The sequence below is a fragment of the Dendrobates tinctorius genome, unplaced genomic scaffold (genome assembly GCF_039654945.1).
Source record: "Dendrobates tinctorius isolate UK_male_01 unplaced genomic scaffold, ASM3965494v1 ptg000039l, whole genome shotgun sequence".
In the NCBI taxonomy this organism is placed as follows: Eukaryota; Metazoa; Chordata; class Amphibia; order Anura; family Dendrobatidae; genus Dendrobates; species Dendrobates tinctorius.
In genome coordinates this window covers 9,877,218-9,893,260 of record NW_027361707.1, presented here as the reverse complement: position 1 = coordinate 9,893,260, position 16,043 = coordinate 9,877,218, and the positions used below count along the sequence as shown (strand labels likewise).

The window sequence follows — 16,043 nt, the reverse complement described above, 5'->3', positions numbered from 1 at the left end:
TCCTTGCCTTATGTCTGTCGCTCAGTTTCTACTTTGCCCTTAGTTTAGTTCATTTTTGCCCTCATCCAAGATGGAGTCACGAGCCTCAACGGGGGCCATCTTATTTCCTGTGTTGATCTCTCTTGTTCCTGTCTGCTCTGTATATAAGGATGCTCTGTATGATTACTCATTGCTTGAGTATACTTGTTCTTGGACTTGTTATCAAGCTGGAAGGACTGCTACCTAGCTCGTCTCTTCGTTACCTCGGGATACCCCGCCTGCCTGTGAATCTTGGTCTCATTGTAAAGACTTGTTTCTTCAGGATCAGCTCTGCACCCACCTCCACTTCAAGGACTGTTTCCTGCTAGCAGGCCTGGCCTGCTCCCCAGGTCTCTGGATCTGGCAACTTGGACTTCATATGTCTCCACGGTCTGTACGTTTGCTCACTGCATTATTATCTTCATCTGCTTTTACCCTGCTGTGTCTTATCTGTAAACCTGCTTGATTCTGATAAATACTACAGAACTGAAAACCTATGAGCTCAGGCCTCTCTTCTGATCCACGTCACTGACCTCCATTACAGAGTATATAAAGTTATAACAGAATACTCAAGCCATCAAATATGGAGATCTCTGGGTCAGATTCTATGGAGGTACGAATGAAGAAACTTTGTTCATTTGTGTCTGGACTTCATGGGGAGCTGCAGGCTATTAAAACAAAGCTGGGGACCTTAGAATCGCAAACCAATCATAACGCGAATGTGGCTGATACGTCTATTCAGGCCTTAGCGTCTCGACTTTCAAATGTAGAGACTACAGCTGTGGTTGCTGCCCCGGCTCCAATTCCAGCTCCGGGTCCGGGTTTTCCTAAACTCCCACCATTCAGGTTTGGTGGTGAAAGAGAGAAATTTCGGGGATTTTTGAATCAATGTCAGCTGTATTTCTCTGCACGTGCGGCCCAGTTTTTAACTGATCGAGATAAAGTATTGACTATGATTATGTTGCTAACAAACAAAGCGTTAGCCTGGGCTAATCCATTAATTGAGACTAATGATGTATGACTGAATTCTTTGAATGACTTTACTGCCGCAATGTCTCAAATGTTTGATGACCCCAACCGAAGTTTAACAGCAGAAACCGCATTACTGACACTTCGTCAAGGGAAGCGTCCGGTGGTGGAATATGCAATGGAGTTCCGGAGGTGTGTGCTGGATACGACATGGTGCGATTCTTCAAAGTATGCAGTGTTCAGGAGAGGTTTGTCTGCTTCAATTAAGGACGAACTGGCTCGAGGAGAATCACCTACTAATCTAGCTGACTTTATACATCATTGTATTCGGATTGACATTCGTCTCACTGAACGTCGACAGGAAAAATGGGCTGAGGCTAATCGTAATAACCTCATGTCTTTCCCTTCCTCCACCAGGGAGGCGTCGAGCAAGACTTTATCCCAGACAGAGTCTGAACCTATGCAGGTCGACGCAGTATGGAGAAAAGTCATTGATACACGTAAGGAACATCGTTTCAAGGAGAACTTGTGTTTCTATTGTGGAAAGTCGGGTCACTATATTTCGGAGTGCCCTGGGAAAAATCGCAAGTCCGCAGCTGCAGTGACCGAACTTGACTTTTCAGATATTTCTTCGGTAGGTTCTCATTCACACAGTCAGGAAATAACGGCTGCAAATTTTGATTTCCCTGATGATTCATCGGAGGCCTCATCACCTGTGGATATCGCCTTACTTTCTGCAAGTTCTACCACAGCCAGGAGAGATTCGGTCTTCTGCATTTCTATCAAGATCTGGGTACACTCCCGCTGGATCACGTGCTCCGCCATGATAGACTCTGGAGCTTGCAGCAATCTCATGGACACTTCCTTTGCTGAGAAACATGGCATTCTTTCACGAAAGAGGGACTGTCCGGTGTTTATGGAGACCGTGGACGGGTCTCCATTGATATCTGGGCCTGTGAAACTCGAAACAGTCCCACTAAAGATCCATATGGGGCAGATCATTCAGAAAAAATGTCTTTTTTACTGATTTCCTCTCCTAATTTTCCTATTTTAGGTCTGCCTTGGTTACGGCTGCGTAATCCTACGATCAATTGGACAACAAAGGAGTTAAAATTTCCAAATGAATCAGCAGCGTCCAGAGAGCTGGCTCCAGTGAAAACAGCAGCCGCGGTCAACTAGACACTACCGGTAGAGTATCGGGATTTTAGTGATGTGTGTGACAAGAAAAATGCAGATAAATTACCGCCACATCGGCCATATGATTGCCCTGTGGAATTATTGCCTGGTGCCGCAATTCCATTCGGGGGTATTTATCCACTGTCTGGTCCGGAATTAAAAGCTCTTAAAGAGTATATTGACGAAAATTTAGCTAAAGGGTTTATATGACCATCTTCCTCCCCAGCGGGTGCCCCAATCTTCTTTGTCAAAAAGAAAGATGGTTCACTTCGTCCATGCATTGACTACCGGGAGCTCAACAAAATCACAATCAGGAACTCTTACCCACTTCCACTAATTCCCAAGTTACTTGAGAGAGTTCGACACGCCAAAATCTTCACTAAATTAGATCTTCGTGGAGCATACAATTTAGTACGGATTCGTCCTGGCGACGAGTGGAAAACGGCATTTCGATCACGTTATGGACATTTTGAGTACTTAGTTATGTCTTTTGGCCTCTGTAATGCACCAGCTACGTTCCAGCACTTGGCAAATGATGTTTTCAGAGACATACTTGATATTTTTGTTGTGATTTACTTGGATGACATTTTAATTTTTTCCAGCAATACCGAGGATCATCAGCGACACGTGAAAATGGTTTTGGATCGTCTACGGCAAAATCATTTATACATTAAACTGGAGAAATGTGAGTTTCACAAAACAGAAATTCAATTTTTGGGATATGTTATTTCTCCGCAGGGTCTCAGCATGGATGTAAGCAAGACGCAAGCCATTCAGGAGTGGCCAACTCCCAAATCAGTGAAGGAGGTACAGCGATTCATCGGATTAGCTAATTTCTACAGACGATTCATTAAAAATTTTTCAGCAATCGTTGCACCCATCACTCATTTAACCCGGAAGAAGACACCATTTGTCTGGTCACCTCAAGCTCAAACAGCATTTTCCACATTAAAGTCTAAATTTACGACAGCTCCCGTTCTCGTACATCCTGACCCAGAAAAGGCCTTCATAGTGGAAGTGGACGCCTCGGACTGTGCGGTAGGGGCCATACTCTCGCAAAGGACAGGTGAGAAAGATCTCTTGCATCCGTGTGCCTTTCTCTCTCAAAAGTTATCACCTGTCGAAAGGAATTATGACGTTGGCAACAAAGAACTGTTAGCCATTATAACCGCATTTAAAGAATGGAGACATCTTGTTACAAGGAGCATCCCAACAGATTGTTATACTCACGGATCACCGGAATCTCGAATTTATGAGGTCGGCAAGATGTCTAAAACCCAGACAGGCTCGGTGGAATCTTTTCCTTAACCAGTTTGATTTTGTCATCTCCTATAGGCCGGGCTCTCGCAATGGAAAGGCTGATGCACTGTCCAGGATTCATTCAGAAGAAGCAACTCCGGCTTCACCTCCAAGGACCATTCTATCTGAGAAGAACTTTGTAAGTGTCCTACATAATCAAGATCTTTTAACGGAGATTAAGGAGGCTTATGCTGCAGATTCGCTTTTGGGGTTACCCCCCACCCAGGTAAATCTAACTTTCAAGAATGGACTTTGATTTCAAGGACAGCGTTTGTATGTTCCATAAACAGTAAAACTGAGTGTCTTAAAACTAATGCATGACTCAAAGTTTGCCGGCCATAGGGGAGTTCAGAAGACTCAGGAATTTGTCTCGTTTTTTTTGGTGGCCAACCTTTCGGAAAGATGTGCTTCAGTATGTGTCGTCATGTGAGGTATGTGCCAGGTCAAAAGTTCCTCGCTCCTCACCGACAGGACTCTTGCAACCTCTGCCTGTTCCATCTCGTCCTTGGGGGTCTATTTCAATGGACTTTATTGTTGAGTTGCCTCTGTCACAAGGGAAAAACACAATTCTAGTAGTAGTTGACCGGCTGACTAAAGCTGCTCATTTCATTCCCTGTGCTGGTGTACCAACGGCTAAACAAACAGCAGATCTTGTTGTACAAAATGTTTTTCGTTTGCACGGAGCTCCGGATGAAGTAATATCGGATCGTGGGGTTCAATTTACCTCACGGTTTTGGCAAAGCTTCTGTGCTGCTCTGGACATCAAAGTAAAATTGTCATCTGCTTTTCATCCACAGTCTAACGGCCAAACTGAACGGACCAATCAGACCTTGGAACAATATCTGCGTTGCTATGTGTGCCACCTACAGGACGATTGGGTGAGTTTGCTTCCGTTGGCTGAATTCACATATAATAATTCTCAGAATGCTTCCACCAAGTTGTCTCCATTCTTTGCCAACAAGGGATACCACCCCAGTATTCTTCCTCGACTTCCAATAAACATGTCTGTGCCTGCGGTAGCTGACCGCATTTCATCCTTGCAACGCAATTTGGAAGTTCTTTAGGACACTTTAGGTTCAGCACAGGAAAGATACAAGAAGGCAGCAGACATATTCCGTAAGCCAGCTCCAATGTACAAGGTAGGAGACATGGTTTGGCTCTCAACTAAGAACTTGAAGCTCAGGATCCCAACGTCTAAACTGGGGCAAAAATATGTCGGCCCATATAAAATCAGCAGTATAGTGAATTCTGTTGCCTGTCGACTCAAGTTGCCTAACTCATTATTCATCCTGTCTTTCATGTCTCTTTGTTAAAGCCGGCGGTACCTAACCCTTTTCCCGGACGCACCTCTGCTCCTCCTGACCCAGTTCTCATTGACGGGCAAGAGGAATTCATCGTGGAAAGGATCTTGGATTCACGGGTTCATAGGAGACGTCTCCAATACTTGGTAAAATGGCAAGGATTTTCGGCTGAAGAGAATTCCTGGGAACCAGTGGAGAATGTCCATGTTCCTCACTTAATCAGACTGTTCCACAGCAGATATCCCAATAAGCCGGACTTAAGATCGTCCAGAGGACATCTTTTAAGGGGAGAGTAATGTAAGGACTTGGCCTGCATATCCATTTCTCTGAAATCCTTGCCTTATGTCTGTCGCTCAGTTTCTACTTTGCCCTTAGTTTAGTTCATTTGTGCCCTCATCCAAGATGGAGTCACGAGCCTCAACGGGGGCCATCTTATTTCCTGTGTTGATCTCTCTTGTTCCTGTCTGCTCTGTATATAAGGATGCTCTGTATGATTACTCATTGCTTGAGTATACTTGTTCTTGGACTTGTTATCAAGCTGGAAGGACTGCTACCTAGCTCGTCTCTTCGTTACCTCGGGATACCCCGCCTGCCTGTGAATCTTGGTCTCATTGTAAAGACTTGTTTCTTCAGGATCAGCTCTGCACCCACCTCCACTTCAAGGACTGTTTCCTGCTAGCAGGCCTGGCCTGCTCCCCAGGTCTCTGGATCTGGCAACTTGGACTTCATACGTCTCCACGGTCTGTACGTTTGCTCACTGCATTATTATCTTCATCTGCTTTTACCCTGCTGTGTCTTATCTGTAAACCTGCTTGATTCTGATAAATACTACAGAACTGAAAACCTATGAGCTCAGGCCTCTTTTCTGATCCACGTCACTGACCTCCATTACAGAGTATATAAAGTTATAACAGGGGGCTACTAAGGGGGCATAATACAGAGTTGGGGCTACTAAGGGAGCATAATACAGAGTGGGGGGCTACTAAAAGGGCATAATACAGAGTGGGGGCTACTAAGGGGGCATAATACAGAATGTGGGGCTACCAAAGGGGCATATTACAGAGTGGGGGCTACTAAGGGGCATAATACAGAGTGGGGGCACAATACGGAGTGAGGGCTACTAAGGGGGCATAATACAGAGTGAGGGGATACTAAAGTGGCATAATACAGAGTGGGGGGCTACTAAAGGGGCATAATACAAAGTGGGGGGCTACTAAGGGAGCATAATAGTGTGGGGGCACAAAACAGTGGGGGCTACTAAAAGTGGCATAATACATAGTGGGGGCTACTAAGGGGGCATAATACAGAATGAGGGGCTACTAAAGGGCATAATACATGTCATGATCCATGTTGGATATGACAGAGAAAATGCACAAGTAAACTTTTTTTCCTTTGGCTGTGTGTTTCAGTTCTAGTTTCCCCCCGGTGGCCATTAGGATGATTGCAATGTGGTGTCTTTTGTTCTAAATTTGCCCCCCTCCCCCCCCGGTGGTGGTGAGCATGATTGCACTCTGTTTCTTTTCTTTAGTGCACATGATTATAAAACAGGTGTGATTGCTCTATAAAAGAGTGTCAGGTGTGGTAATCACAGTTGGTGATAGTCCTCAGTTACAAGCAAGCCTGGGTGAAGGATGGAGCTGAAGGAGAGTCCCGGGCAGCTCAGTGAGAATCCTGGAGTGACAGCTATGGTGTCTGCGAAGAGGGCTGGCATGGCTTGGTGGAGTTGCAGCTATGGTGTTAGCAAGGAGTTCTTGCATGGCTTGGTGGAGTGGCAGCTATGGTGTAGAGCTGCACTCATGATGCTGGACTCTTTTGCTGGAAAGCTGGACTCATATGCTGGACTCTGTTTCTGGACAGCTGCACGCAGGTGGTGGACTCAGGTTTTCCCTTTTATTGTTTAAATTCGCCTTACTGGAGGCGGGGTTTCCAGACATACACGTATTTCCGAAATTCGCCTGTTGGAGGCAGTGTATCCAGCTCCACGTTTTATTACTTAAATTCACCCAACTGGATGCGGTGTATTAAGGGTCACGCGTGTCAACTAAATCCTCCCTGCTGGAGGCGCTGTGTCCAGTCGCGCGTGGCCATACAATACAGAGTGGGGGGCTACTAAAGGGGCATAATACAGAGTGGGGGCTACTAAGGGGGCATAATACAGAGTGGGGGCATAATACAGAGTTGGGGGCTACTAATGGGGCATAACACAGAGTGGGGGCATAATACAGAGTGGGGGCTACTAAGGGGGCATAATACAGAGTGGGGGCTACTAAGGGGGCATAATACAGAGTGGGGGCTACTAAGGGGGCATAATACAGAGAAGGGGCTACTAAGGGGGCCATTATGCAGAGTGGGGCTATTAAATTAGACATGTTCTTTTGATTGAGGCTTTAGATTTTGTGCTATAATCGTCTGATACCTTTCCTCTGATTAGTTTTTTACTGTCAGGACAAGACAACACTTGAATGTAAACCGTAGTTGCTATATACTATACTGTACTACTGCATTGGACAGGGGGCTACAGGAATACTATCTATATATACTATATGAGCCCACTTCCTGTCCTCTATAGCCCTCTGTATATGTGTATTTATTCATAACATATCTTGCAAGTTACACTTTTCACCTTTTTCTTGAGTAAAATAGTTTTATATTACTTAATAAAAGTTAGTTTTTATTTAAGGTGTATTTGTCAATTATCGAAGTCTACTGTAAAGAGAAGACTTCCATGAGAGAAAATACAGAGGGTTCACCACAAGGTGCAAACCATTAATCAGTCTTAAAAAGAGAAAGGTCAAATTAGACTTTCCCCCAAAAAATCTGAAGAAGCCGCCCAGTTCTTGAAAAGCACTCATGGACAGATGAAGCTAAGACAGACCTGTCCAATAATGATGGGAAGGAGAAAGTATGGAGAAGGCTTGGGATGACTCATGATCCTCGCCACACCACACTCTCTGTAACGCATGGTGGAGGCAGTGTGATGGCGCGGGCATGTCTGGCTTCCAATGGCTCTGAGTCACTAGTGTTTATTGATTATGTGACTGAAGACAGGAGCAACAGGATAAATTATGGAGTGTACAGGTGATACTTTCTGCTCAGACTCAACCAAATGCAGCAAGGTTTATTGGACGGAGCTTCACAGGACAGATGGAAAATGACCCAATACATAGTGCAAAAGTATAGAAGTGGAATATTCAGCAATGGCTACGTCATCACCAGATCTTAGCCCCATCGGGCGGCATTTCACATGTTTAAGACAAAACTTAAGGCAGAAAAACCCACAAACAAGCAACAACCAAAGTAAAAATAAAGGCCAGCAAAGCATCACAAATGTGGAAACCAAGCATCTGGTGATGTCCATGGCTTCCAGACTTCTGGCCATCACTGCCTGCAATGGATTCTCTAGAAAGTATAAAACTGAACATTTTATTTATGATAAAGTTAGTTTGTCCAATTAGTTTTGAGCCCCTGATATGAGGAGGCTTTGTAGAAAAATGTTTTGCAGTTCCTAAATGTGTCACAGGATATTTTTGTTCAACCCCTTTAATTAAACCTGAAGGTCTCCACTTCAATTGTAGCTTCAATTCAGTTGTTTCATTCTAAATCCAAAATATTGGCCTGCAGAGCTGAAATCATAAAGATTCAGTCACTGTCCAAATATTTCTGGACCTATAGTAACTGTAGTTCACCTGCTTTTTTAAATTATTTTATTTATTCCACACATTGTGCCCACCATAAGGCCATAAAAAAAGGCATTTCTCTATCTAAATACATGATTATGATTGCTGATTTCCCCTGTAACTAGGGCTGAATATTAACAATTTCAGGCTTCTGCCTCCACTGCACAGCTGATCTGTGTCGTGTTTTTTGTATTACCGTATATACTCGAGTAAGCCGTCCCGAGTATAAGCCGACCCCCCTAATTTTGCCACAAAAGACTGGGAGAACTTATTGACTCGAGTATAAGCCTAGGGTGGGAAATGCTCCATAGATTATACCCCCATATGGTGTCCCCATAAGAAGCTCCATAGATTGTTCCCCCATATGCTGACCCCAGAAGAAGCTCCAGATTATTCCCCCATATGCTGCCCCCATAAGAAGCTCCATAGATTGTTCCCCCATATGCTGACCCCAGAAGAAGCTCCATAGATTATTCCCCCATATGCTGCCCCCATGCTGCTGCATGTAAAAATTAAAAAAATGACATACTCACCTCTCCTTCGCTGGGTGTCATGTGCCGGTGTCACTGCTGGCACCTGAGATACTCACGTGTCCTGCGTCCATGGCTGCTCACCGCTATCTGCCACGTCATCAGTCAGTGACGTTCAGACTGCAGGGGGCGCGGCGCGCACTAACCACGTCACAGCGCCCTCTGCTGTCTGAAGTCACTGACCGATGACAGACAGCAGCAAGCAGCCATGGACGCAGGACAGGTGAGTATCGCTATACTTACCCGTCCTGACGCTGTGTCTTGAGCCCCCAGCTTCTCCACGCTCTCTCTTCCTGCCTTCAGCGGTCACGTGGTACCGCTCATTAAAACTCATGAATATGCGCATATTCATGAGTTTTAATGAGCGGCACCACGTGACCGCTGAAGGCAGGAAGAGAGAGCACGGGGAGAAGCTGGGGGATCAAGACACAGCGTCAGGACGGGTAAGTATGACCTGACACCCCCGCCCCCCCTCCCCCTCTGACCCCCTTTATATATGACTCGAATATAAGACGAGAGGGGGACTTTCAGCCCAATTTTTTGGGCTGAAAATCTCGGCTTATATTCGAGTATATACGGTATATATTTCTCATCTTTTTTTGACAGTCTGGAGAGCTTTGTAATAAGCCATCTTTATAGGGAGTCTGGCTGTTAGGCGTCAGATTCCTGGCTCTGCACAGGAGGAATCCCGAGCCTTGCCTTCTGCGGTCTCCCATTCAGTCCCAACCGCAGAAGAGGCAGCTCAGCAGAGACGTTAATCCCGGCATCTTGCTCAAGCAACGAGCAGCTCTAGAGTCTGTCATTTTTGCAGCCAACTGAGCATGCCCGTGGGAAGACCTCTCATTGGAAGTCGGAGGTCACATGCTCAGGTCCTCAAGCGGCTCAGATTTGACCATCAGGAAGGTCCCGGAAGGACGCTGCTATAAAAGGTTCGCATGGCCGCTCGGCCATGCGCTAGTATAGACTCTTATTATTATGTTTTGTGTGAGTGGTGATGGATACATGTAACTGGTGACTGACTTATTATGACTCCCCTCCCTTGGATACGCATATTATAGGGCTATTAGAGTGAGAGTCAGCGCCTTGTAGTGGCTAAGTCTAGTGCCACAGTGCTTCCAACTCACAGCACCTCTCTTAGCGCCATATTGTGCCATTCAGCACAAGGCACCTAAGTGACTGCATCCGCCTGCACGACACCGTGTGCAGTCTAGCGCTTTCCTTACCCTAGTCAGGGTGGTTAGTGGCGTCCGCCAGAGTGGTGCAGTGCGCACTAGGTGTGTTACTATTTCAGTTGCTTCCTTGCTGGCACCGCAGATGTGGTGCTGCACGCTAGTTGACTAGAGGGACTCTAACCCCGTGTCCTTCGGGCAGAGTCCTGTGTCTGCATACTAGCGCTCATCCGGCTGAGACCTGTGAGCTTAACAGACTCCGCTGTTTACACTGTGCGGCTAAGCGGTTCTGTGGAGCAACAGAACTCGCTCCAGTGCACAATGGGTGACATTAACCCGCGTGTGTTCCTTTATTAGTTGCCGTATATCCTCCGCCATTTCCGAGCAGCAAGTAACATCTCTGCAGGGTGGAACCCGGGCTGCGAACGCACCTTGATTCCATCTCTTTTTTCTCGGTGCGTTCCGCTAGCCCTAACAGTATACTAGCGCCAGGGTCTGGCTAGTAATGGCGGACCACCAGCAACTGCATAGGTACATCCAGCAGCTGGAGGGCAGGTTGGCAGCTCTAGAGCATTCGACCTCAGCTGCAGATGTAACTTCGGCCGCTGTTCAGGCAGTCACAGAGGCTGTCTCCCGTGTCTCCACTGCCATTCCTGTCCTGACATTGTCCCGTCTCCCACTGCCCAAGAAGTTCTCAGGTGATAGTGCTTCTTGCAGGGGTTTTGTGAGCCAGTGCGGTATTCAGCTTGAGCTACTGGCCACACAATTCCCTTCTGAGCGGGCCAAGATGGGATTCATCATCTCCCTCCTGTCGGGCAGGGCCTTGGAGTGGGCCAATCCGCTGTGGGAGCGCGTTGATCCCATGGTACAGAGTGCCACGCAGTTCCTGGTCACTCTTAAGCAGTTCTTTCTGGGACCACGGGTCACACATGACACTGCACTCCAACTACTGGCATTAACTCAGGGCTCATCTTTGGTCAGCCAATATGCCATCCTCTTCAGGACTCTGGCCTCAGAGCAGGAGTGGCCAGATAAGGTTATTATACCCATATTCTGGAGGGGCCTGGCTGATCACGTCAAAGACGCCCTGGCCACCAGGGAGGTCCCCGCTACTGTGGAGGAGCTCATTACTGTCTCCACCCGAATCAACCTCCGTTTCATGGAGCAAGGGTAGGAGCGCTCCCAGTCCAGTCGGAGGTTTAGGTTGGCGCCAACTTTCGCTAAACCCCTGGAGTCTCCTGGTCCGAGCCCGAGTCTCTAGAGCCCATAGTGGTGTCCCGCACGAGTTCCAAGTCCCGGTCCGCGCGAGCACCTATGGTCTGTTTCCGTTGTCGGCAACTTGGTCACCTTGTCAATGGGTGCCCACAGCGGTCGGGAAGCGCTCGCGTCTAGTGGTTGTCGGAGGGGGCCTACTATACACAGCGACATTCTCCTCCAAGCTGTCATTTAAGGGGACGCTTGAATTCAACTCTTCCACTCTGGTCGTGGAAGTTTGCGTGGACTCCGGGGCAGAAGGCAACTTCATGTCATCTGCCTTTGCCCAACAACATGCAATCCCCTTGGTCTGGCTACCCCAGCCAGTCACTATCAGAGTGGTGAACAGTGCGACACTACCCTTTCAGATTACTCACCAGACTGCTCCACTGAGGCTCTCACTGTCTCCTTCCCATCAGGAAACGTTATCCCTCCTGGTAATGCCCGAGCGCATCGAGCAGGTCCTCCTAGGGGTTCCCTGGCTACGATTTCACTCTCCTCACATAGAGTGGTCCTCGGGGAAAATTCTCGGTTGGAGTAAGTCCTGTGAGGGCAGGTGTCTGAAGGACTGTGTACAAGTTGCACCACAGAGGTTCCAGCATTTCTCTCCTCGCTTCCCAAGCACTATCGACAGTATGCAGACGTTTTCTTCAAGAAAGCGTCGGAGAGTCTTCCGCCGCACCGCCCTTACGACTGTCCTATTGACCTCTTGCCCGGTGTTGAGCCTCCTCAGGGCCGTGTCTATCCCCTATCTCTCCTTGAGACAGAGGCCATGTCTCAGTATATCAGGGAGAATCTGGCAAGAGGGTTCATTAGGAAGTCGGTGTCACCCGCGGGAGCGGGATTCTTTTTTGACCAAAAGAAGAATGGAGAATTACATCCCTGCATCAATTACAGGGGTCTCAACGCCATCACCATTAAGAATAAGTATATCAGAACTGTTCGATAGGTTACGGGTAGCGAGGGTTTTTTCCAAACTGGATCTGCCGGGAGCTTATAACCTGATACGCATACGTGAGGGAGACGAATGGAAGACGGCCTTTAACACCAGGGATGGCCATTACGAGTACCTAGTCATGCCCTTTGGGCTCTGTAATGCCCCAGCCGTCTTCCAAGACTTTGTAAACAATATCTTTCGAGATATGCTCTCCACCTCGGTGGTGGTCTGTCTGGATGATATTCTCATCTTCTCACCAGATATTGACTCCCATCGGAGCGATGTTTGCAAGGTCTTCGACCACTTACGGGCCAAATCCCTCTACTCAAAGTTGGAGAAGTGCCTGTTCGAGCAGGAGTCCCTGCCTTTCCTGGGCTATATTATCTCTGCCCAGGGTTTGGCTATGGATCCTGCCAAACTGCAGGCGGTAATGGACTGGCAGGAACCCCACTCCCTCAAAGCGGTGCAAAGCTTTCTGGGGTTCGTGAACTACTATCGCCAGTTCATTCCTCACTTCTCCACCTTGGTAGCTCCCTTGGTAGCCCTCACCAAGAAGGGAGCAAGTCCCAAGGAGTGGTTGGAACAGGTCTCCAAGGCCTTCTTCTCCATCAAATCCCACTTTGCCAGCACTCCCATCCTACACCATCCCGATGTGGATAAGTCCTTCATGCTGGAGGTGGATGCCTCCTCCGTTGGTGCCGAAGCGGTCCTCTTCCAGAAGGATGCTCAGGGACGGAAGCAGCCTTGCTTCTTCTTCTCCAAGACCTTTTCACCGGCGGAGAGGAACTATTCCATGGGGGACAGGGAGTTGCTAGCAATGAAGTTGGCCTTCTCAGAGTGGAGACATCTCCTGGAGGGGGCTCGGTTTCCCTTCCAGGTATTCACCGACCACAAAAACCTGGTTTAACTACAGACTGCCCAGCGGTTAAATTCGCGTCAGGCCAGATGGTCCCTATTCTACTCCCAGTTTCATTTAACCCTTCATTTCCTTTCTGGGGAGAAGAAGGTCCGAGCCGATGCCCTTTCTCGCTCTGTGGTGTCATCAGAGGAGGAGGTGGAGCCTCGACTGATTGTCCCATCTGAGAGTCTGAGGACCGTAGCTCCGGTCGCCCTCGAGTCGGTACCTCCGGGCAAGACTTTTGTCCTTGCCCATCTGCGACCGGAGGTTCTCTCTTGGGCTCATGCATCCAGGGTGGGTGGACACTTTGGGACAAAGCGGACATCTGAGCTCCTGGCGAGGACGTACTGGGGGCCGCATATGGCCCGTGACGTCAGAGACTATATTCGGGCGTGCGTCTCCTGCGCCAAGAATAGTTCTCGGCAGTGACCTGCTGGGTTACTTTACCCCCTGCCGGTGGTGGACAGGCCCTGGTAGATGGTCGGTATGGACTTTGTGGTGGGTCTACCTAAGTCCAGTGGCAGCACGGTTATTTGGGCCATCACCGACCATTTCTCTAAAATGGTGTACCTGGTGCCTCTCTCTCGGCTACCTTCTGCACGGGGCCTGGCAGCGCTGTTCATCAAGCACGTCGTCCGCCTACACGGCATGCCGGACAAAAGTGTCAGTGACCGGGGTCCCCAGTTCGCGTCTCGGTTTTGGAGAGAGCTGTCGTCTGCTCAGCATTGAGCTGAATCTCTCCTCGGCCTATCATCCCGAGACGAACGGGTTGGTAGAGAGGGCCAGCCAGACCCTGGTCACATACCTACAACATTTTGTCTCAGCCATGCAGGATGACTGGGCATCCTTGTTGCCATGGGCGGAGTTCGCTTTGAACAATGCTGTGGCCGACTCTACCGGTCAGACCGCATTCCTCCTTAACTACGGCCAGCATCCGAGCGTCCCTGTGCCCATGCCCGTGTCATCCACCGACTCTAGGGTGGCAGACTGGATGCAATTCGGGCCTCCATGCAGAGAATGAGGGTCACTGCGGACGCACACCGGCATCCTGCTCCGACCTTCTCCCCTGGTGACTTAGTGTGGCTCTCCGCCCGTAACATCAGGCTGCGGGTCGAGTCCACTAAGTTCGCGCCTTGCTACATAGGTCCCTTCAACATCCTCGAACAGGTTAACCCTGTGGTCTACCGGCTGGCCCTTCCTCCACGCCTGGGTATCAATGACACCTTCCACGTTTCCCTCCTTAAGCCCGTTCACATGTCCCGGTTCGCCGAGACATCTGCCAGGACATCAGGCTTGTCCTCGGACAAATATGAGTGGAAAGCCATTGTGGGGTGTCAGGTGGTATGTGGCAAAAAATATTATCTGGTGAACTGGAAGGGTCATGGCCCTGAGCATCAGACCTGGGAACCTTTGGAGAACATCCGTGCTCCTCTGCTCGTTGAGGCCTTTGAGTATGGCTCGGCTCGGGGGGGGGACCCTAGGAGAGGGGGTTATGTTAGGCGTCGGGTTCCTGCCTCTGCACAGGAGGAATCCCGAGCCTTGCCTTCTGCGGTCTCCCATTCAGTCCCAACCGCAGAGGAGACTGCTCAGCTAAGACATCGTTCCCAGCGTCTTGCTCAAGCTATTGCTGTTAGGTTGGTTGCTGCTGCCACCTCTGGTTCAGCTTAAGCAATCCGCATGTAACGTCCATCTGTTGCGAGTCTGAGCTGCAAGTAAGACGGCACCCCGAGAAACCCCGAGACCCTTTACCCCCATACAGGGATCTGAAATAACAGCAGAGCCCAAGGGGTAGCTGCCTATGAGAGCAGCAGACCGGAGCAGGACGGTCGCCAGGAAGGGACTAATAAACGGGACAGAAAGCGTAGTCAGGAGTCAAAGTCAAAACCGGGCGAACAGCAGAGGTACAAAATCGGCAAGCTGTAGAAAAGCATAGTCAGGAGTCAAAGTCAAAACCAGGCGAGCAGCAGAGGTACAAAATCGGCAGGCTGTAGAAGGGTCAAAAATCCAGGCTAATGTCAGAGTCAAAATAGTAATTAAACACTAGATCACTGGGGAAACCAAGACTAAATCTGGCGGCCTGCAAGACAGGCTCCAAAGTATTTGAAGGACACGGCTACCTCTCACAGGCTCACGGCTTGATGACCTAATCTGGACCGCCCCCAGAACCAGGCTAGATGGCGATGCACGACTGGCACCATCCACTTCACCTCTGACAGAAGAGTGAAGCCTGCACCCACCAGACACCTGCGCAGGGATCCCTTCTCTGTCACCAACATCACACACAGGAGAAACACGGCGATGCCCAATGACACAGGCATGCGTCAAAGGAGCGGGACCATATGAGGATATAGCCCTCCTATCACCGGCACCACCAGTCGAAGGAGTCTGGTGCCTCCCAGCGGCCGAGGCAGGAGCACCAGCCACCGAGTCCAACGGCGACGTGACAGTGGTCGAAGGAGTCCGGCGCTTCCCAGCCACCGAGTCCTATGGTGACATGACAGTACCCCCCCCAAGAGGGGCCTCCGGACCCTCAAAACCCAGTTTGTTGGGATGAAGGAGATGAAACTTCCTGATCAACCCCTTGGAATGAACGTTACTGGCAGGCACCCAGGACCTTTCCTCCGGACTGTAGCCCTTCCAATGTACCAGATACTGCACAGATCCTCTTGGGTCGCCCTCCCAGGGCTGTGGGGTACTCGGTTCCAGGGCCGGTGTCAGGGGGAGATGTGTCACAGCAGCGGTGACCCGGTCCGTGGCCCTGGGCGCCCAATATCAATGGCGGATGATGCTTGTAATGTAGTTTATATGGAAAATT

At 49.1% G+C, this 16,043-nt stretch overlaps 1 protein-coding gene across 6 annotated transcripts in view; it reads left to right on the top strand.

The window, feature by feature from the left end:
• RNF4 (ring finger protein 4) overlaps positions 1-16,043 on the top strand; it is a 137,880-nt gene continuing 121,837 nt past the window's right edge. For 5 of the 6 annotated variants that reach the window (XR_012231946.1, XR_012231943.1, XR_012231945.1 and 2 more), the window contains exon 1: positions 1-5,503. The gene's annotated coding sequence lies outside the window, so the exon portion shown is untranslated. Of the gene's footprint in view, positions 5,508-16,043 lie in introns of all 6 variants that reach the window. The other variant, XR_012231944.1, reaches the window with a different exon arrangement.